Source organism: Ursus arctos, unplaced genomic scaffold (assembly GCF_023065955.2).
Source record: "Ursus arctos isolate Adak ecotype North America unplaced genomic scaffold, UrsArc2.0 scaffold_10, whole genome shotgun sequence".
Lineage (NCBI taxonomy): Eukaryota > Metazoa > Chordata > Mammalia > Carnivora > Ursidae > Ursus > Ursus arctos.
In genome coordinates this window covers 62,773,052-62,796,616 of record NW_026622764.1, presented here as the reverse complement: position 1 = coordinate 62,796,616, position 23,565 = coordinate 62,773,052, and the positions used below count along the sequence as shown (strand labels likewise).

At 41.0% G+C, this 23,565-nt stretch overlaps 1 protein-coding gene across 9 annotated transcripts in view; it reads right to left on the bottom strand.

Annotated features, from left to right (window-relative positions):
• SMAD9 (SMAD family member 9) overlaps window positions 1-22,755 on the bottom strand; it is an 85,051-nt gene extending 62,296 nt beyond the window's left edge. For 6 of the 9 annotated variants that reach the window (XM_057309159.1, XM_057309149.1, XM_026493147.4 and 3 more), the window contains exons 1-2: window positions 12,158-12,320; window positions 2,558-2,764 (exon numbers count right to left, since the gene is read on the bottom strand). The gene's annotated coding sequence lies outside the window, so the exon portion shown is untranslated. Of the gene's footprint in view, window positions 1-2,557; window positions 2,765-12,157; window positions 12,321-22,638 lie in introns of those variants that run through there. The other 3 variants (XM_057309155.1, XM_057309144.1, XM_057309160.1) reach the window with 2 other exon arrangements.
• Between the last annotated feature and the right edge of the window lie 810 nt (window positions 22,756-23,565).

Sequence of the window (23,565 nt, the reverse complement as noted above, 5' to 3'; positions counted from 1 at the left end):
AGGTCCACAAATTTTGAAACTCACTCTTTCATAAAACTGACTTTACGATCCTTCCTGGAATAGGAATGGAACAGAATCTACTGCATGAAAATATTTTTGGGTTAATAAATTTATCCTATAATACACAACTAAGTACAAGAAAATCTGAAGTTAATTTTTATCATCATTTCTGGATTTGGGTGAACTGTGGCCCAGAGTCACTACGTAATGACTGCCTGAGTCTCACCCAATAAAAGCCCACAAATACATCAAAACCCTCATAGTGGGGGCCCCTGGGTGGCACAGCGGTTAAGCATCTGCCTTCGGCTCAGGGCGTGATCCTGGCGTTATGGGATCGAGCCCCACATCAGGCTCCTCCGCTATGAGCCTGCTTCTTCCTCTCCCACTCCCCCTGCTTGTGTTCCCTCTCTCGCTGGCTGTCTCTGTCTCTGTCAAATAAATAAATAAAATCTTAAAAAAAAAAAAAAACAACAAAAACAAACAAAACCCTCATAGTGAGTAAAGCACACATGCAATCTCATTTTAAAACAGAACTCCAAAACACAGTTTGATTTCTTTTTATATGAATACTGAATTTCACATAAAACAAAAGGTCCTTACTAAAAATGATATATTTTGCCTAAACTAAGAGAGGGTTATAATAGGCAGCCTTGGGCTCATGACATGAGGTGCTGAGGTAAACTGGTGTCGTTGGCATTGATACTTAAGAAGCCACTGGGAAAATCTTGATTTACGTTCACTTAAATCGCTGGGATATGGTTCTCACGACCACTCATCTAGTTAGAGTGTCAATGTCGATTGGACGTTATTTCTTAAGTTTCAGTGGAAATTTAGAATTATTTTTTAAAATAAAGAGATGAGATAATTTTTTTATTGTTGCTGAGTACCACTTCTTTTGGAGAAAGAATTATTATTCTTTTGCCTGTTTGATATTCTATTTATGCGAAACGTAGTGAAAGGGAAGAAGAACAGACATTAGAGCAACAAAGAGGGGATCTAACAAACATGCCTAATCATTTAGGCCACTTTTATTTTTTTTTTATTTTTTTTATTTTTTAAAGATTTTATTTATTTATGCGACAGAGAGAGACAGCCAGCGAGAGAGGGAACACAAGCAGGGGGAGTGGGAGAGGAAGAAGCAGGCTCATAGCGGAGGAGCCTGATGTGGGGCTCGATCCCAGAACGCCGGGATCACGCCCGGAGCCGAAGGCAGACGCTTAACCGCTGTGCCACCCAGGCGCCCCTAGGCCACTTTTAAAGTAGACTCAGAATGCTATACATTTTTTTCTATGTAGATTCTGAATATTAAGAGCATGACTGAAAATGTTAAGGGTAAGTAACTCATAAGACTGTTATAAGAGAATTTCGAAACTGTCTTGGGAAGATTACAGCACAAGTTTCTAGCATTCCCCACTATATTCTTCCCATTGTCGGCATTTGTGTGGAGACACTATATACCACCCCATAAGTGTGGTATTTTATTATTCAGGTTTAAAATGACCCACAAGGGAACTCACCCCTCCAGGAACAATATGCAACTGGTATAATGAATATCTGGAGGAAGAAGACTTCAGTCTGAATGCTAGCTCCATCGCTAAGTGTGACCGTTAAGTAATTAACCACTTTGATCCTGTTTCCTCTTCTGCAAAACTGAAACAAAAATCACTACTTTTCATACGGAGAGGAAGTGTGCCAAAGCAGTTTGAAAACTGTAAACTAATGTAACAATACTATGTGTTATTATTAACAAGTAGTTCTACTTCAGCTTATTCCTCCTGCATGCCTTCTCATAGAAGTAAAAGGTGCCCAGAAGAAGAAAATAATAAAGAAAGAACAAGTAAAACAATCTCAGAAAAAGATCAGAGGCAAAAAAGAAAAAAAGGATAAATGTTCACGTAAAAAGAAAAACAGTGTCTCAACATATTAGCATCACTTTAGGAATCAAAATAATGACATCCTTTTCTTCCTAATCAGCATGAAGTGCTACTATTCACCCAGCAGAGCCGGTGGGTGGATATTTCTGAGGCCATAACAGATATCTTCTATATCATTCCAGGACCAGTCAGAAAGAGGGAGAAGGCGAGAAGATAAATGGACCCCGGCAGAAAGGAGGTGGTCACTGTGTAAAACTTGACTCTCCAGCAGTTTCATCTGTGCAAAACCTAATTGAGAACAAGCGACAAGCAAAAGAGGGTTCTACCTGCCAAGATAGGTGTTACCAAGTCTGTACAGAAGAGATCACACGGGACCTACTTGCAACTATTTTCGGCCACGTTTAAACAAGCATGTTTATACGATTTCCAAGTTCACAGCACATAAGAGCAGCACCCTGGGAGAGGGATGAGGAGAGGCTACTCGGGGGCACATGACAGCAAAGTGAAATCAAAGCTGGCAGCTGGACCCCAAGGAAAGGGACCCACACAAGCCAAACAAAACAAAACAAACAAAGAAACAAACACCTACTGAAAAACAGACAGCAGGTTTCAGAAACACAAGAGTCTGAGGTCACTGCATCTGGGAACGACCAGCCCTTCCTTCCAGCTCCAGACGTGCTTACCGTGCAGCTTGTAAACGGTGTTCTTCAGAATTCTGGAGACAGCAGAGAGAGTCAGACGCCGCAGCAAGAGAGCAGGGCCGAGGTGGATGCCGGGGGAAGGGCAAAGCGCTCCACCGCGTCCCTCTGCAGATGCCACCGTCCTCCCACGCAGCCCTTCTTCATTCAGCTTTCCTTAATGAGGCTTCTTTGATGAAAGGGCCCTGTTGACTTAAAAAAAAAAATTTTTTTTAATTAAAATTTGAGCACCACTGACTTCCATACTCCAGGATCCTTAAGAGTGATCTGTTCCAATGTAATAATGGACTCTACGCCAGGAGCTGGGGAGAGCAAGGGGTGGACAGGTAGAGCAGAGAGGACTTCTAGGGCAGTAAAACCACTCTGTCTAATACTCCAATGGTTGATATTATCCTTCGCACAAACCCAGAGAATGTACAACACCCTGTGGACTAGGAGTGACACTGACGTGCAGTGTAGGCTGTGACCCATGAGCCCCTCTGGAGGAGGAGGACGTCAAGACTGTCCTAGACTATGCATGTGGGGGTCAGAGGGTATTTGGGAACTTTCTGGACCTTCCCCTTAATTTTTTCTGTGAACCTCAAACTGCTCTAAAAAATAAAACTTACTATTTTTTTTAAGAGAAAGAAATGGAATCTATGGAACCTATTAGCTTTCTTAAACCAGTTTTTCTTCCTGTAGTCCATATTTTCTGGTAGCACCACTCCCACCACTTGCCCAAGTGAGAAACAGACTCAGAAAAACACCATGGAAATCTTTTTCCTCTTCTTCCTCAAGCCCACATTCAATGGGTCATTAAATCCCACGGATGGACCATCCCACGTATTTCGTAGCTATGCCCCATCCCAGGCGTCCCTAATGAGTCTGCTCCACGCCGGCAGCTCTGTGCTACTGGGCCTCCCCTCATCCACCCCCCCCCCCCAAGAGAGCACCCTCCCTGTTGGGCCGCTAGTGCCCTGTCCTTCCAAGTCCAGAGCAGATTCCGTCACACTTTCTAGTGACATACCTTGCTGTGAGACTGAAGCAGAATGGGACAGCAGGTATTTCCAGGGGTTGGGATGAAAAGTATTTTATTTGTGCTTTAAAATGGTTGTCACAAACATATATATTTGTCACCACACACACACACGTTACCAAATTTCTTTTTTTTTCTGAAGATTTTATTTTCTTTTACATAATCTCTATACCCAACGTGGGGCCCGAACTCACAACCCCGAGATGAAGAGTTGCATGCTCCACTGACTGAACCAGCCAGGCGCCCTGTCTTCAAATTTCTGTTCTGTGCATGCATTTATATATTTTACACGGAAAAAAAAAAAAGAAACAAAAGAACAAAAACAGTATCCTGGGTAAGATTTAATGCTTTTAGCGTCACGTTCAAACCAGGCTCTTCACAAACCAGGCTCTTCACAACCGTTCTCCTCAGACTGCATTCCCAGTCTCATCAGTCCTCATCCCTTTTGTCCTCCACTGCCTCCCCTCTGCCCTGAGGCCTGTGCGCTGCTACATCCTGGAAACCTTCCCCACGCCCCGGGCAGCAGCATCAATCAGCTTGCCACCGCCCCTCCGGGCTTCCACAGCACCTGGCCTATACCTGCACGAAAGCACAGAGGACACTTGCTTCCTTACATTGGCTACTTGTTCTCCCCAGAGACACCCAGCTCCTGGGGAAGCCGCAGGCTATGCCACAGAACGGTCTGCCAGCACTATGTCTGGCACACAAGTGTTACATGAATGAAGGTAAAATCCAGCTTCACCAACATTAACTACTGTATGATTAAGCCCTATGTAATTAGGCTACCTTCTGGCCTACAGTCCATTGCTTTGCTGATGTAATATAACAAATTCCTTGGACAGGCAGAAGCATATACTGCATTCCCTCCTTCCTGTGCATTTAACAGTCTTTCTACTTCAGGTGCTGTCCTATAGCACACTAACCTGTACTGAATACCCGCAAAGCGTTAAATAGCTATAAATAATATTTTAAATGTTTTTTTTTAAATGGTGTGTGGGTACTTTTTCAAAGTTTTATTGATGTGTGTGTGTTGTGGGAGGCTGAGTTTCCTGGCCAAGGGCTGCGTGAGTGGTGGGGATTATAAACTGATCGGCAAGAATCATCATAACGGTGTTAAGGATTGCTGTTTGGGGAAGTTCCGATTTTCAGCTGCCGGGGACGTTCATGAAGCAGTGCGAGTGGTGTGTCAAGCACCATCTCACCAGCTTTGCTAGGTGTCCAGGTGGCCATTGAGACGCACCACGCCCCTTCAATTAGTTCAATCTCTTTCAAACACACCTTCGGTGATGTGATTCCCCTGTTCAAACCCTCTAGTAGTTCTCTTTTGACCACAGGTTAAAATTTAATAGTGTTCTCTTGCCTACAGATAAAAATCCAAATGCCTTAACCTTCCTTCTGCCTTAGTCTACAAAACGCCAAAATATCTTAGGGAAGAGAAAGGACGGCGGTCGAAGAAAGAAACTAAACGTAACAAGTATCAGCCATGAGCCCGACATCTATGCTAGGTGCTGGTATTGTAAGATAAGACCTGGTCCCCTCCCTCTCTGATAGCATAGCCTACAGAGGGAGACAGGAATCTAAACACATTATTGCCAGACAGGTGATAGATTATCATACCTGCTATTAAAAGGGCCAGGGGAGGTTTCCTGTAGGAGGGGCCATCACACTCACTCTTGAACCAGTAGAGGGTAACAGGGAAAACCAGAGAAGCAGAGAGGCTCTCCTCCTGACAGGCACAGTAGTCCAATTCCAGGCTTAGGGATGTCTTTGGCATCCTTCAGTTCTAAACAAGCACCTACTGCAAGAATCTCTATTCCCCTTACCTTTGTATTTCACTTTTATTTAGAGTCCTAAGACCCCAAATGGGACCATTTATAATTATCCTTGTCAAGGGTGACTCAAAATTCACACACAGTAAAAAGGGAATTCTAACCAGGAAAAATATAGAGAAATCCAAATAGATTACTGTTTGTTTGTTTGTTTTTACATAAACTATTGGATAAATATTTTGATATTTGGTTTCCTGACCTTTCTCTTTCTCATTAGGCTATGAAATCCTGATTTTATTTTCTTTTGGTACTTGATTCTCTTATATGGTCCTTAGGGTTTGGGGCCTCGTAGGCAGTGTAAGTACAGTAGGGAGAGAGTAAACAATGATTGAATGAATAACCTACGTAAGCCCTCCAAGTTTATAAGTCCCACTTTCTGGCACAATGACTACACCCACAAAATCACATTTTAAAACCCCAAACATAATTCATACATCTTGAAAAAAAACTTTAAATGTGTATTTGCAATCCATTTAGGTCAATGACAACAGAAAGGAAGTGTCACTCCTTTGAAATAACACCTTGGCACCAACTTGCCATTGTTTGCAAACACAGCCAACACCTAATGACAGCTTTGTGTAAACATAATTAACCAATAAGCCCTAAGGGAAGCGTTTCTGTACACAAAGGTCTCTCTTTGACAAACATCTGATCTAACTTTTGCTCCTGGAAGTGAAATTCTACTACCACCAGAAAACAGGGAAAGAATGTTATCAATGCACCAAGAAGTGAAGGAAAACCTCAGGAAAACTAAAATCTTTTTAGCTTTAACACATTTTCTCATCTTCTACATTCACTGGCTTCCAATACACTCATATCATTAATCATAACTATTAATCATAACCGTAACAATAATCTCATATCATTCATCATAACCATTAATCACCGGCAACGCCACTTTATGAACAAGTCGTGCCAATTTCTGGGTAGTCATTTGGAAACCGGAATTCATTTTCCCAGAGAAACAATGTTCTGAGTACTGATAGATTCCCTGGCCAGCCTACTGAGACCCTCTAAAGTCCGAATACAGGTGGCCTCTAACACTGCTAACACCAGCCCAAATAAGCAATGTCTGTCTTTGGCAGAAGCTTGTCCAAGCTAAGGTGTTTTGAATCCTCACAACTGCCCCGATGTACAAACTTTTCAATGAACTCTTCTTCCTCTGCCAACCAAACTCCAGTTTTCTCCTGTGTGATTCTCAGCAAAGAAAAAAAGCAATATGGATTAATGGATTTATAATGAAGCGTGAATAGAAGTCAAATACTCTACCATGAGATGGAAAACTCTGATGGAATCTGTGAATCCTTTTCGAAGTTATTTTCTGAAATGTGTGGCTCCCAAGTCAGTTAAATTTAGATACAAGAATTCAGAAAGCAACTCCCAGCACTTCAGCTGAATTTCACCATCCATCACACTCTTGGTAAAAAAAAAAAAAAAAAAAAAAAATCTGCAAATCTGCTCCAGACCTTCCACAGTCCACAAGTACTTAGGACAAAATCCATCAAGGCTTCTGATAAAGGTCCCAAATGACAGTTCCGGATCTATCTCCTACCCTACCCATGTCGCAATTTCTGCATTTCATCAAATCAGATCAAAACATACAGTTACATACACACTAACCAAACCAAAACTACATTTGATCAGCTTCCGAGCAATTTAACAGATTACAGGTGAAAATATTAGACTACTCGGAAGAAGATGTTCCTTGGGATAAAGCGGGGTTGGGATCAAGTGGGCTCACGGCCCAGTCTAGCTGGGGAAGCGCTCTCACGAGCGGTGAATCTAAGCTCTTGTTACTCACAGTGTTCTCACTTCCACTACTCCCAAAGCCTGTCTCTGGCTTGTTTCAAAAGGAATCTCCACTGTCAACCATCTATTTGTCCAGTGGTCGAAAACTGGAGTTTTCTCCATGTCACAGGGGGTTTGGGATGAATGGTCATCTCTAATAATTTCAGTGTTTATAAACCAAAGACTGCTTTTCACTAAACCCGTTTCATGACTGAGGAATACATGTTTTCCACTTCTAGACCTTCAAAATTAAATTTGAGAAAGGGGAAAAGGAAGTGATCAAATATTAAATATTAAATTTCCCCAAGGGGAAATTCATGTACTAAAGCAACAGCACCAATGATATCAAGTAATCAGAATACAAAAGAGAGAGAGAAAAAATTGATATTTAGTACTTCCCCCCCAAGAAAGAAAATCAAAAATTTTTATAGGAAAAATCAGAACTTTGTAGGACTCCTTTACATTTATTTTATGGATTAAATTTTTATCTTTGAATTAAATATGGGTTAGAGAATGAAGGGGAAGAACAAAATATTTTCAGTGTTAATGACTTCTAAAATGATACAGAACAGTACACATACATTTATAATTTGTTTCTTACTATTTCTGCATTTCATCTTAAGTTTTGAATTTAAATTTTATATCCAAGTCTCTTTGAGTCTCGGAAAATTGGTTTTGAGTTGATTAGACTTCCCAATTAAAACTGTAAAATTGAATGTATTATAGAGCATGATATTTATACACAAATCACATTTTTATATTACACTATCTCTATTAATTCTGAGTCACTTAACAGAATATGACATATTTTAAGAAATGATTTAGTATTGTTTATTAACACAATGAGCACGGCACAGAAGGGAGATTCAGCTCTCTGACAAGGCTGATAAGAAGACCCTTTATATATCCAACCTGACTAAAACAGAAGCTCATCTCAGTAGCAGTCTGCTTTTTCTTTTGTGAGCACAGTTTGAAACATATACACTAAAAACAGTATCAATTTTTATGTGGCTATGGGAGGTGGGGAGAGGGGTCAGCATATTATGTTCCCGATTTTCTGTGGAATCACATTAGAGTTTCATTGTGGTAGCCATATCACATTAAAATCTGTTTTGTTGGTGGTGGTGTTTTTTCTAAATGGTTTCCATTGTGTATTTAGTGAATCCGATATGAAAAATTGCTAATGCAGTAAGAGCATCACATAAGCTTTCCTGACTGTAATGCTCAGCCACTATATTCAGAAGAGGCTCAACTGGACCGGAGGCGTTTCAGGGCTAGCTCTCCACAGCCTCTGAACAAAGTCCTCCGCTCAAGTTCAACACTGGCTTCTTGCAAGATGGACCGCTAAGACCTACGGTATGGGCGAAACCCTTTTACAGATCTTATTTCAGAAAAACAAAAACAAAAACATGGGTTCAGTGAAAGATGTGTCATTTAATTAACATTTATTGACTGGACAGTATGCTGGGCACTGTGGTGGGCATTAAGGGAATGAAAAAGATAGATGAGACATCGTCCCTTCCTTCATAGGTCTTGAAAGCACTGACTGGTTAGAAGAAATAAATTAGCACATGAGTAACTTAAAACAAGACGAGATGTGGCAAGAGCGGAAAACGCAAAGAGCCATAGCAGCTCGAAGGAGGACACACCTGAGACCAGGGTCATCAAAAAGTTCTGTGAAGGTTGCACCTGGACGGGACCATAGAACGTGAGGAAGATGCAAGTATGTCTGAGGACCCGATGCTAGGTTGGGAAGCAGGGGATGGCATTCTAGGCCTTAACATGAGTAAAGATGCAGAGAAGAGAAAAGCCAGGGCATGAGAGGAAATTATAATTCATTATTTTAAGGACAGCATAAAATCTGGAAGGAGTGGGAAGATAAACCTAGAGAAGTGGTCTGAGGATCAGCCTGAGGCTGCCACCAAAAGGAGAGCAGTGCAGGGTGCTGGGGAAGGTTTGGGGTGATGCAGTCCCCTGGCAAGATTAACGCCCAGCTGTCACAGGTATGATGGCTTCTAATGCTAACAGATGTTGTGAAATCTTAACAACTCTAGTTAGCACACGTTTCATGAGACACAATTTGTAGGAATATTTATTTTAAAAGGTTAGTTTATTGCCAAGGGATAATTGCTTATTTTTTGTTATGTGACTACTCATGACATGAACATTCATGAGCTTAACAGAAAAAAAAATTTATAAAGCATGCTCAAACTGTTATAACTACTTACGAATTTACTGTTTGCCTTTTTTTTTTTTTTTTTTTGCTTTAGAATAACTTTTCAACTCACTAGCAACAGTAACCAAGGAAATATAAATCCAACGGCTTAGAATTACAACTATTTGAAGAGATTCATGCTTTCAATGTACTGCTATATTTATTCTCTTATTCTGGACACTTCCCTGTTTCTGAATTCCTCTCCAAATGTTAGAAGCAATAAACAAAATCTGCACTAAGGTTTGTTAGAGGCTTAAAATATAATTAGTACGTTTTGCAAATTAAAAAAAAAAAAAGTCTTCATTTTCCATAACATTTACCTTCCCTTTAAGTAAAGTACACTCTGTGAATAAGTATTATTTCTGACATAATAAAGCAGAATATGATGAAATTGTTTTCTTTATTGCAAAGGGAATGTTAGATATAAACTAGTTAGTTGCCCAAATGCTATAGTGACGACTCCTGAAACATCGGCTCTCCAATTTGGCAAACGAAATTGCACTCTCATTAATCAGAATTAAACTATTTTTAACACTGAAAGTGAATATTTTAATCTTTATGAAATAATTTCTTGACAGATTTTTTTCTCCTCTAACTGACCGACCACATGGACTGAAAGGATAAACAAATTTGCCTGTTGTTTATTACTTATACATATCCTTGGCAAGGTTTCATTGAAAAAAAAAAAAAAACCCAAAACCTCTTCTTTCTCATTCCATGTCTTGGGCAATCAGGGATGCTGTAGTTGACATCTGTGAACATTCTCTGATTAGCTATTAACTGAAGATACAGAAGTAAAAGAAAAATATTTTAGAGGGAGAAAAGTCAAATAGTTCATGCTGACTTTAAGATATTGATGACAAAGATGTGAGAATTATAAGGTACTTAGGGGTTTAACCTGAAATTTGTTTATACCTTTGATCTTTAGTAAACAGTGTACTCATAAAAATGAGTTTGTTCAGATCAAGACTATGTTGGCATTCTCTTAAACATAGCTTAAAATCACAGAGCTGAAGCCTAAAACAACTCAGACAAAGATAGCCAGTCGAGCATAAAAATGGGAGTTGGTTGTGTCAGAATAGATTAAGAGGCTGAAGGCTGTCTGCTAAAGACAGTTGTCTTGCCATCAATGAAGGCAATTATTATCACTAAAAGTTCTTTTTCTGATATATTATTTTAAACTTTTGTCATATTACATTTAAAATGCTCCTTATTTATAAACTCTTACATCATTTTCTTATCTGCAGTGTCCTTCTTGGATAACCACAAACTTGAAAACAGTCCAAAATCTTGTTCACGGTTTCCTTCAAACATAGAAAGACTCACTTATTGAATTTGGAGTTAGGAGAATGTGTTTGGGTTTTACTTTTACTTCCTTTTTAAATATAGATCGCTATTTTAAAAATATAAACATCCAATGGCATTCCCTCACACCGTCAGGACTCCTAAGGCAGAAGATCTGTTTGTAGCATGAACATTTCACTCACTCAGAAAGATGCCCCAAAAGCTCTGCTCAGTCATGACTTGACAGTTATCCTCTATTATTCCTGCTAACCCACACTTCCAAAAGATCATCCGAGAAATCTGGCAAACCACTGAAATGGCCCTTGTAAATTGGATCCATTAAAAGCAATCCACAGTGTCCTGTGGGTGTGCACCCGACTGTTAATTACTGGGTAAATAATTTACATGCAATATTATTCCGAAACTAGATATGCATTATTTGTAGGCTATTTCTCAGGAGTACCAGCTCCAACCCAGAAACAAGTCAACGGAGTATTTCTAAAATATCATTTGAAATTTCCACTGTCAAGAGTGGGAGGAGGAAGGAACAGTAACGGGAAGACTTGTCAGCGATTAGCCATCCATAAAAATGTTTTCCCCGCGCTCCTCCTTCCGATCACAATGCTGGCGTCAGTTAGTCTCCTGTATCTGTTCCCCACCTCGCCCCCCTCCCCTCTGCGGAGAGCTGGCACCGAATGGCAGGCGAAGGAAAAGACAAACATCCCAGCTCCCAACACAATCCAAGCGCTGGCCCGGAGACACTTTAACAACATTCCTAACTTTTTTTTTTTCCTTCCCACTTCGCGTGCCTCAAAGGTAAGCAGAGTAAAAAAGCCTATGAGACAGAAGGGCAGGGAGGCCAGCTGAATCACAATTACTACCCCCACCCCGATTTCTCCACTGCCCCCCACTTTCGGCCACAACAAACGGTTACTCAGCTCTGAGTCTGGTTCTCCACGGCGCCTGTCCTCGGTGCTCGACCCCCGCGCGGTGCCCAGCCGGGGTGCCGGAGAGCTAGCGCGCATCCCTGCCCACGCCCTGGGCCACAGCCCCGCACGGCCAGCGCCCCCGCCGCGGGACGAGCATCCTCCTACAGGTCCCAGGTGCCCGCGGCCCGGGCGGCGGCGGCGGCGTCGGGGAGGGCGCGCGGCCAACTCTCCGGAGCTGTCCCCTCCGGCCCCACCCCACCCCAAACAGGCTCTACCAAGGAATACGGGGATGGAGAGTACAAAGAACCAAGCCACACACCAAAGGGCCTCGGAGACTTCCCTCGGGGAAGAACAACTTCGCCGCACAAGCACACACACACACGCACTCGCCCAGCGCGCGCCGGGGAGGGCATCTCTTACCTGTCCCCACGACGCCACTCATCCCTCCCCCCACCCCAGGTCTGGCTGCCTCCCCGCCCCCCGCCGTGGGTCCCCAGCCGCCCGCTCCAAGCGCCGCGCACTCACTGCGTGGCTGCGCGCGCCCAGCGGCTGCAGGGCCCGGCGGCGGCGGCGGCGGCGGCGGAGACCGAGACAGCGGCTGCAGCGGCGGCGGCGGCGGCGGCCCCAGCCGGCGTCAGTCAGACTGGAGCCGCGAAGCCTCATCGCCCGTATTAGTGCGCCGACCTGGAAAGCGGCCAGGAGCCCTGCGCGCGGGTCCGCCCCCGCCCGCCGCCGCTCGCCCTGGCCGCTCCGGGAGCCCGCGAGCCCGGCCCGCCCCGCGGCCACGTGCGCGGAAACTTGCCGCGGGGGCGCCTCGGCGCGGCCCTGCGCTGCCCCCCGGGCCTCCTGCGGGACCCCAGGCTAGCCTCTGTGGGTGACAAAGCCCGCTGGCGGGCCGCGGTGGGGAGACTCTGGCCACCGGGTCACCTCGAGTCCCTAACGCTCCCGCCGCCCCTGAGATTTCTTGTGTCCGCCTGGAGCCTGAGGCCAAGGAGGGTTGTTACCAGAACAAGAGATACAGGACCAACAAATCGGTTTGGACCCCCCTCGGGCCCCACCAGCCACTCTTTCTGACACGCTTCTGGGCCCTGATGGTTACTGTTACTTGTCGTTTGTTCCTTACTAGCTTTTCAGACTAAAGCGATCATTATAGCCATCAACTGCACCAGAGCAACTGGTTTGCACTGGCATGGGCAGAAGAAAATCTAATCACTGTGAGTGGTGAGTGTTGGTGAAAACTAGTCATGTAATTATGTGGATTGTCATTTCTTTATGTGTATTTATTTGCTTAACAGCCTAGCATATAATATATAATATTATCTAATCTAATAAAGATATAACCTTATGGGCTCTGAATAATGTTAATGTACAACCTTCTTGCCTCGGGGCCTGGCTACCCTCTAGGTAGCCTGCTTTTTGAGGTCACTGTGGACTCCTAGAACCCACTCAGAATACATTCAGGCAGTGCCACCAACATACTGACGACCTTTGATTCCCCATCAGCCAGTACCTCTTCATGGAAAAGCCATTTAACTGCAGAGCAAAGATAGCATTAAGGGATAAGAAGACGGGATTGATTCCCTTTGCTCCTATGTACAGAAAGTCAGTCCTTCAGAAGGCCTTGACACCCCTGAAATGTAAATGCAAGGCTTTGAATTTAACTGCTTTTTCTAGTTCTCAGAGCGCTGCAGTTTCTTCCCCTGGCCAATGCCATTTTTGCATTATCATACCGTTGTGAGTGGGCAATGACCCTGTTTAAAACAACATTTGTGGTTGAACTTGAAACTCGAATTTAAGTCCTCTTTCTACGCCTGGCCCATTTCCCTCTACCTCTGCTCCAGGCTGGGTGTTAATCTGAAAATGCTGTGGGTGTGCAGCACCAGGAAACGTTAGGACTTAAAAACTACAGATCGCGCTTCATGTGCACTTCATGACAAGTAAACTAATTAGGTCCTCAGAATTAATACCTTGTGGCTCCCATTGTTTTTTGTTTTGTTTTTAATGTTATTGAGAAAAGAAATGGCCCAGTCACTATTTCAGTTTCCGTATGTGCTTTAGACAATGCAGAGGACACAACGCAGAGCAAGAAATTATAACCGCTGCAATGCTGGCTCATGCTTCTGGCATGGAGTCCTTTTAAGTTCACAGAATTGTCTTGGCTCTTGGCAGGACTTGGATTTGCAGATTCTTTGAGTGTGTGTGTCGTCTGCTTTTTCTGTACATTATCATTTACATACCAAGAAATTTTGGCACCTAGAAGTTAGCCTGTCACTTATACAATTCCTATCATTTATTCCTGAAACCTAGTATAGAAAGTTAATCCATTATATACAAGAACAATAAGATCTGGTGAGTTCCAAGGAGAAAAGGCCCACTCCAGGAAAGAAGGCTCAGTGTTGGCACTCCTTTTTTCAGAAGCTGACTATCCATGTAATAGGAAATCCAGACTCTGCTGGATTTTTTTCTTCTTGGGTTTCTTGATTAGCTGCAATCTTATGCTTGTTAGAACCTTCACCAGAAAACTATGTAATGGGAATCATAGGAGGGGTAAGATTCAGTTGCAGGTTGTGAGTTAGTGGAACCTCCAATAAAATTTTGGTTCAAGACCTGAAAACCATGGTGAAACTAAGCCCCTTTTCTGAATTGCAAGGACTGGGTGCAACATGAGCTCCAGCCTCCCATAGAACAGGGATGAGAGGAGGAGTGTCCTCACCCATGAGAAGATCAGTCCTTTCCACTCGTTAGAGGTTCAGCATAGGACCTGATTTTGACAAAGGCTACGATAATCCACGGACACAAAGATTCTGCTTTGTGCATTCGCTGTACCTGCGTTTGATCTAGCGTCATAATGGTTCCACTCAGAGCCGTAACTAGGAATTGTCGCCTACGCACCCCTTCCACTTCTGGTTTCTTTCATACATTTCATCTGTAATTCTGCCCTAACTGCGCTTTTTCTGACTCACCCTTGAACTTTTCTTCAAGCCATCATTGAGCCCATAACCGGTATTAAACACTTTCCTGAGCACAGGTGCCTGGACTAATCACGTGGACACAGAGCACTGGTCCTAAGGAAACGAGGTCTCACTAGGGAAGACACACATATCAATGATTATCATACATAACTCTGTGTGTCATTTAGGGGTGAAGGCACAAGGGAGGTGTCAGGGAATCTCCACAGAAGCAAAATTTCAGCTACATCTTGAGACGGGAGTATGAATGAGCACTACCTCATAGGCAAAGAACCCCCCATACCCACAGTCTGGGGGGATGCGGCTCTGTGGGTCTGACTTTGCAGCAGGGTGCAGTAGCCCAGAATGCCTACTATGTGCAGAAGACTTGAGGTTTTACGTATGAAAACCTCAGTGATCCTAAGAGAATGGTCAAACTCTTTGGATAAATAGGAAAAATAATGCTATTAGGTCAGACGAGATCGGGCAAATTCAGGGCTGTATGGCTGTAGACAAAATAATGTTAGTAGGTAGGAATATCACCAAATAAGTATTCTGGGATTGCAACAAGGGAGTCCTTAAAGCATCTTGATTTGGTGGTGAAGAGTAAAGCTATCTCGTTGTGAGATCCTCCCTGCCAGGACCAGCTTAGGCTTTACACACATCATCTTGTTTCACTTTCATGAGATCTCGGGATGAGAATTATTATCCCATTTTGCAGTTGAGGAACCTGAGGCATCACCAAATGTCCCCAGGCGTCCAACTCAGAATTCAAACTCCAGTCTGCCTGACTCCAAAGCCCAGACATTTAACCACTACACCTCACTGTCTTCCTGGAACTCCAAGTTGAATTGAAAAGTGAGCAGATGTGGGGCGCCTGGGTGGCACAGCGGTTAAGCGTCTGCCTTCGGCTCAGGGCGTGATCCCGGCGTTATGGGATCGAGTCCCACATCAGGCTCCTCTGCTGGGAGCCTGCCTTCTTCCTCTCCCACTCCCCCTGCTTGTGTTCCCTCTCTCGCTGGCTGTCTCTATCTCTGTCGAATAAATAAATAAAATCTTTAAAAAAAAAAAAAAAAAAAAAAGAAAAGTGAGCAGATGTGATATGGGCCAGGTGAATATTGGAATTAATCAAATTCATCTGTTCATTCAAATTGTTGCTTAGCAACATGTTCTTTAGGAACTGGATGAGACTGAGTTTTTTTAATCCTCTTAACCATTTTAAGTATACAGTTCAACTGAATTAAGTATATTCACATTGTTGTACAACAGATCTTTAGAACTTTTTCATTTTGCAGAATTGATGATCCATAGCCATTAAGCACTAATTTCTCCTCTTCAGTCCCTGCCCCCCAGCCCTTGGCAACCACTTTTCTACCTTGTTTCTATGATTTACTATTTCAGATACTTCATATGAAGAGCATTATATTGTATTTGTCTTTCTGCGACTGGCTTATTCACTTAGCATAATGTCCCCGAGGTTCATCCATCTTGTAGGTCAGGATTTCCTTCTTCTTTAAGGCTTCATAATATTCCATTGTATGTATATACCACATCTTCTTTACCCAGTTCATCAGTCAGTGGCCATTTGGGTTGCTTCCACCTCTTGGTTAATGAGAATAATGCTGCAGTGAACATGGGTGTGCAAATACCTGAGATCCTGTTTTGAATTCTGTGAATTCTTTTGGGTGTATACCCAGACGTGGGGCTGCTGGATCATATGGTAATTCTGTTTTTAATTTTTGAGGACCCTCCACATTGTTTTCCATATGGCTGCACCATTTTACATTCCCACCAGCAATATAAAAGGGTTTCAATTTCTCTGCATCCTTGCCAACACTTGTTACTTTCCTTTAATAGTGACCATCTGAATGAGTGTGATGTGATATCTTATTGTGATTTTGATTGGTCTTGCTCTTAATTTTAGTAATGTTAAATATCTTTTCATACGCTTGTTGGCCATTTGTATATCTTCTTTGGAGAATTGTTTATTCTTTTGCCCATTTTTTAATAGGGCTATTTGGGTTTTTTTTGATGGGTTGTGGGAGTTCCGTATATAGTCTGGATACTAACCCTTTATCAGATGTGTGATTTGCAAATATCTTCTCCCTTTCTGTAGGTTGCCTTTGCACTCTTTTGATTATTTCCTTTGATGAACAGAAATTTTTAAGTTTGATGTAGTCACATTTGTCTATTTTGCTTTTGTTGTCTTACTTTCAGTGTTCATATGTCACTGCTAGTATATATAAATAAATTGATAATTATGTTTATTTTGTATCCTGTGACCTTGCTGAACTCACTTATTAGTTCTAGGATGCCCTTTTTTTTTTAAGATTCCCTGGGATTTTTTTATGTAAACAGTCAATCATGTCATCCACAAATATGGGCAGTTTTATTTCCTACTTTTTCACCTATTATCCTTTCATTTCTTTTTCTTGCCTTATTGCATTGATTAGAACTTTCAGAACTATATTTAATAAAAGTGGTGAAAGTGGGCATGCTTGCCTTTTTCCTGACCTTAGAACAAAGCATTAATTTTTTTTCACTATTATATTTAATGTTATCTGTAGCTGCAGAGTCACTTTATCAAGTTGAGGAAGTTCCCCTCAAGTCCTATTTTTCTGAGGGTTTTTGTCATGAATGGATGTTGATCTTTCCAATTTTTTTCTGAAATAATAAATAATTTTTCTTTTTCATGTATTATGATGTATTATTATTTTATTATACATGATGTATTATCTTGATTGATTTTCAAATATTGATCCACCCTTGCATCCCTGTAGTAAGCCACACTTGATCATGATATATAATTTTTTTAACATACTAAGGAATTTTACTTGTTAATATCTTATTAAGGATTTTTGTGTTTATATTCATGAAAGATATTGTTCTGTAGTGTGGTTTTGTGTGTGTGTGTGTGTACTTTCTTTGTCTGGTTTTGATATCAAGGTAATATTTCATTAAATGAATTGGGAAGTGTTTCCCTCTTCTTTATTTTCTAGAACATACTAGAACAGAGTATTTTCAGAACAGAGAATTTTCTAGAATTCATTAAATGAATTGGGAAGTGTTTTCCCTCTTCTTTATCTTCTAGAACATACTAGAACAGAGTATGTAGAATTGGTGTTAATTCTTTGAATGTTTGGTAGAATTTTCTAGTGAAGTTATCTAAGCTGAAGATTTCTTTTTAAAATTTCATATTCAATTTCTTTAATAGTGTGGGGCTACAGCTATTCAAATGATCTGTTTCATAGGTGCATCATACTATGTGTTTTTCCAAGGAAGTGGTCTATTTCATCTAAGGTGCCAAATTTATGTGTATAGAGTTGTTTGTAGTATTCCCTTATATCTTTTTGATGTCTGTAGGGTCTGTAGTGATACCTTCTCTTTCACTACTGATACTGATAACTGTGTGTTCTCTTTTTTTTTCTGTCATTCTTGCCAGAAGTTTGCCAATTTTATTGATCCTTTCAAAGAAGATTTTTGTTTCATTGCTATTCTATATATTTTTTCTGTTTTCAATTTCATTGTTTTCTGATCTTATCTTTATTATTTTCTTCCTTCTGCTTACTATGAGTTTATTTCGCTCTTATGTTAGGTTGTTGAGGTAGGAATTTAGATTATTTGTTTGAGACTTTCCCTCTTTTCTAATGTATGCATTGAGTGCTATAAATTTACCTCTCAACACTTATTTGGCTGTGTCTCACAAACTTTGTTACGTTCTATTCTCATTTTCATTCAGTTCAATATATATATTTAAAATTTCCCTTGAGACTTCCTCTTTGGGCCATGCATTATTTAGGAGTGTGCTGTTTAGTTTCCAAGTGTTTAGGTAGAGATTTCCCTGTTCTGGTTCTACTATTAACTTTTAGTTTCATCTGTTGTGTTGGAGAGTACGTTCTGTATGATTTCAATTCTTTCATTTGTTGAAGTTTGTTTTATGGTCCAAGATATGATCTATCTTGACATATGTTCAATCAGCATTTGAAGAGAATGTATATTCTGCTGCTGCTGGGTGAAATTTTCTATAAATGTCTGTTAGATTCTGTTGATGGTGTTTTCTATATTCTTGCTGATTTTTTTTTGAAAGATTTTATTTATTTATTTGACAGAGAGACAGCCAGCGAGAGAGGGAACACAAGCAGGGGGAGTGGGAGAGGAAGAAGCAGGCTCCCAGCGGAGGAGCCTGATGTGGGGCTCGATCCCGCAACACCAGGATCACGCCCTGAGCCAAAGGCAGACGCTTTAACGACTGCGCTACCCAGGCGCCCCTCAAGCTGAGATTTTTCTGATTCTGGTTTTGATATACAATTTTCTCTTGAAACCTGGACATTAAAAAAAAAATTGTTTTCTTAGACTCTGGATCTCATTTAAACCTTTTGAATTAGCTAGCTTATTCTGACACTACTCTGGCGAGGGAAGGGGGAGCATTTAAGTACAGATTCCCCACTGGGCTCCTATTGATACCAAAGGGAAAGAGGGCTACTTATTACTGTTGGAGGGATGGGAGTTCTAGCTACATGCTACATGGTCTTCACTGTGACTGTGGTAAGGGTGGCTTTATTACTGCTGGGCAACCAGAGGAAATGAGGCCTCCTTTGACACCATCTCAGTGAGGAGGGGGTGGGAGTGGAAAAGAGGCTCTCTTGGTGATCTCCACTGATGTCATGAGGTAGAGGACTCATTACTGGCTGGTGGGAATGAAAGTCCTGCTCCCTGTTTGGTCTTCTTTGACTTCACCCTGCTAAGGGTGTTCAGGTGCCTTATTACAACCTAATGAGGGTACCAGTCTAGGCTCCCCATTCAACCTTAGCTATTGTCAGCAAGGGTGGGGTCACCATTTTTTTCTGTAGTGTTTGATTGGAATGGAGCAGTTACTGTCTGAAGGTTTTCTGTTTTGCTGATCCTGCTCCTTTCATGGTCTTTTGGCAAGAAAGAGAGGCATTTTAGGGACTTTTTTTTGGTCTGTGCCCATCAGCATTTTTAGGTGACTGCTTCACCTATAAGTCTGGGATATATGAGACAAAAAGAAAACCCAAGGAAGTCACCACCATGTCCTTCTGTATGTCTCAAGGTCCCTAGACAGTCTTCTTGCAACTTTCAAAGTCTACTTATGTTTCTTTTATATATATAATGGTCAGGGATTTTATTTGTACTTAGCAAGAGAGATAGATAAAGTCATCTACTCTACCTTTCCAGAAGTGGGAGTACTTAATTTTTTTTTTTTTTGTCATAGAATAATTATCCTGATTTACCTGGCCCTTCCACTAAAATTTTTGAGAAAATATTCCTTTAGATCTCAAGGAATACAGTGAAAACTATAAATGAGTAGGACTGCTATTCTAAGTTTATTTCAGAGGAATGACAAAGAGCAAAAGGAACTGAGAAGATATAAACTATCTTCCCAGATGGAGGTGTTTTTACTTCCATGGACGTTGTACATTGTGCACAGAGAGCCCCATAGAAATACAATAATTTAGGGAAAATTCTCCTAATTTTGAACTGCAAAGATTTAGTTTTCCTCAGAACACAACTGGCCTCTTGATTTTACATTATTTGAATTGCTATATAAATGCTTCACATTTTCTTTCTGAGTAGACTATTGGAGGGTAGACACCTTTTAAAAGTGGTACTGTAATTGATTTTCTCCTAATTGAATAATAAATCCATCCAACGATGCTTGGAAGCTAGGCATTCAATATGTATGTACTCACTGAGTGAACGATAGTATGAATGAGTGATTTATAAGAGATATATATATTTCAAAGATTGATTTATTTATTTGAGAGAGAGCAACAGCAGGAGGGACTGAGAGAGAGGGAGAGAGAATCTTAACCAGGCTCCCCGCTGATCCCAGGACCCTGAGATCATTACCTGAGCCAAAACCAAGAGCCAGACGCTCAACCAACTGCACCACCAAGAGATATTTTTTTTCTGAAAACTTCACAGTGTATATATTGTTACTTTAAGGGCTTGTACTTTCTGTTCAATTTTATTTTGGAGGATTCAAATTTAAGTTCATACCACTGTTCAGTTGGGGCATGTTTGTGGGCACTATGGCTTTTGGGGCCTAGGTTTTACCGTCCCTGTTGTCCTGGTGGAAAGGGTTGCATTGACAATCACCTGCTATCTTCATCACAGACAGACGCACGCATGAGCACATTATCTTGTTAATGTAAACATTCATGGGTCAGAGAGGTAGTATACAAAACTTCATTTCCCAGGAGTATTTCTGAGGTGCATGGTGATACTTCTCAGATAAGGATCACTTCTTTCACTCTTGGTCCTTTCTCTGTCAGTCCTTTCTGTAGGACTATCTACTGTCTATCTACCTTTCGATGTAGTACTGGAAGCGGGCTTCTGCTGATTACCATGGGAGCCCTTACTCTACCCCATCAGAGCCTCCTAAGTGGGGAAAGTTGCCCACAGCCTCTGCAGAAGCTGCAGTGAGGTTTAAACCCACTGCTGATGTGCCTGACTTTTCACTGGGATTCCTAGAGGCCGTGGGTAGAGATAATTCCCTGGCATTCCCACTTGGAAAATGGAAAACAGATTCTCCACCGAAATGGCATTGCAAAGCATGGTTAGGTATTACTACTACAGGGTAGTTCAGGTATATTATAGACTCATTATACATGCTTCAGACTGCTGTAAGGACTTAACCATATCTTTCTGATATTATTTTCAGGGGAAACACATTATGGGTTCCAAACAACGGACTTTTAAGCTGGCTTGGGTTTATGAGTTGAAGACAGGCGAACGTCTCCAGGCATGTGGTTCTACAGGTAAGATTTGCAGGCATCATGCCCTTAAAACGCGAAGTCCTCAGAGGGCAAGGATGGGATCTGTTTTGCTTGCACATGTAGAGCACTCAATTACTGATCAAGTGATCCTGGGGTGAGTTTTTTAGAAAAACTATATATCTATATACCTGTCTATATTGCATACAGAAAGAACACCTAGATGAGATCCAATCTATGAAGATACTGCTTTTTTATGACCATCAAAATACTACCTAGAGTTTTATTCACAATCAGTGAATTACAAATGTAGCACTTCATAGAGTCCTTTATTGGATTAATGTAATGAAATCATTAATTTGTGGGTTTGCTGGATTTTGAGATTGCACAAAAACAAAGCAACCTACTGGACTGCTACTTCAGGGGACTTAGCTGTCAATGAAGTGGAATAACTCATTCCTGTATTTTTTTTTTTTTAACAAATGAATTGAAATGGTGGCATGATCTAACTTACAGAAAACTGTATTGAACAATCACAATTTAGGATGCTGTGTAGACACACACATAAAAGAAAAGGCAAGGTTTCTGCCCTTAGGGAAATTATAACTCAATAAAGAAAATGGAAAATAGAACTGGAGAATCAAGCATGAATGGTGGAAGTATATAACTATGGAGAGACATAGCATTACAGATGTCAATAAACACATTATCATCCAGATGCAACCTCAAGTCAACCCCATACTAAATATTCTGTAAGAACAAGTTAGAAGGTAGAAATTAATGGTTAAGTTGTCTGATTATAATGAACTTATCCTCTCAGTTTTAATCTTGTTCCATGATTCTTTATATTTCCTATTTTTTATTTAGAAGAAGTACAACTACTGGCTACTTGTGGGACCTTGGGCAAACTACTTGCCTAAGCCTACTTATTCATTTCTGAAATGTGGGTAATTATTCCTATATGATAGATTTATTTGATCGGACTCAACCAATGCATGTAAAATTCTTATCAAACTTTCTTATACATAGGTAAAATAATAGTAGCTGATATTTTCGCTTTTGCTATGGCTGCCTGTTATTTTTATTAGCTGGCTCTGTAATGTCAACAAAAACTACATTTTCTCTTCTCAGATTCCACACTGTGCTGTTAACCTATGTGAATATGGGCTTAGAAGGGTAAATTGTCATCGAGGATATCAGAACACTTTAAGAGTATTCATGGATGAACTACATAAAAGTATTGATACTTCCCTCTCAAAATTCCTATATGCTTCAAGTATGCATTTTTATCACTAGCTTGCAAAGAGCAATACAGGCATACCTCAGATATATCGTGGGTTTGGTTCCAGACCCCTGCAATAAAGCAAATATTGCAATAAGGTCAGTCGAATGAATTTTTTGGTTTCCCAGTGCATATAATAGCTATGTTTACACTATTCTGTAGTTTAAGTAATAGCATTATTCTAAAAAATATACACAACTTAATTAAAAATTATTTCATTGCTAAGAAATGCTAACCATCATCTGAGCTTTCAGTGAGTTGTAATCCCTGACCACAGATCACCATAACAAATATGACAAATTCTGAAATATTATGAGAATTACCAAAATGTGACAGACATGGATTGAGCAAACGCTGTTGAAAAAATGGCACTGAGACTTGCTCCACACAGGGTGACCAAACCTTTCATTTGTAAAAAAAAAATCTGTGAAGCACAATAAAACAAGGTATGCCTATAAATTATTTCATTTTTATTACAGTTTCATGAAGGATCTTATTTTTGGTTCAGGTTTGTACTTTAAACTCTTTTAAATGCTCATGATCCTTCTACTATTGGCTTTCTATCATTTCTACTTGCATAAGCCTTGCTTTGTTCTCTTCATTTAAGGGACTTAAATGCTCTTAAAATGTGGTAGTAAATGAAGTTTGTTTATTCACTTGATCAGCAGTGTCTACTATAGGCTGAGCCCTGTGCGGGGATACTAATGTGAGTAAGAAATGGTTTCTGTTTTCAAGGAACTTATTGTCTACTGCAGATGTGATCATATCACTGTTGTTGAAACTACTGGCGGGGATCATTTTTCAGCTTATTTACTTTTTCTCTTAATTCTTATCTTATTTATTTATTTTAAAGATTTTATTTATTTGAGAGAGAGTGAGCAAGAGAGAGAGCACAAGCTGAGGGGGAGGCAGAGGGAGAGAGCCCGATGCAGGGATCAATCCCCAGACCCTGGGATCATGACCTGA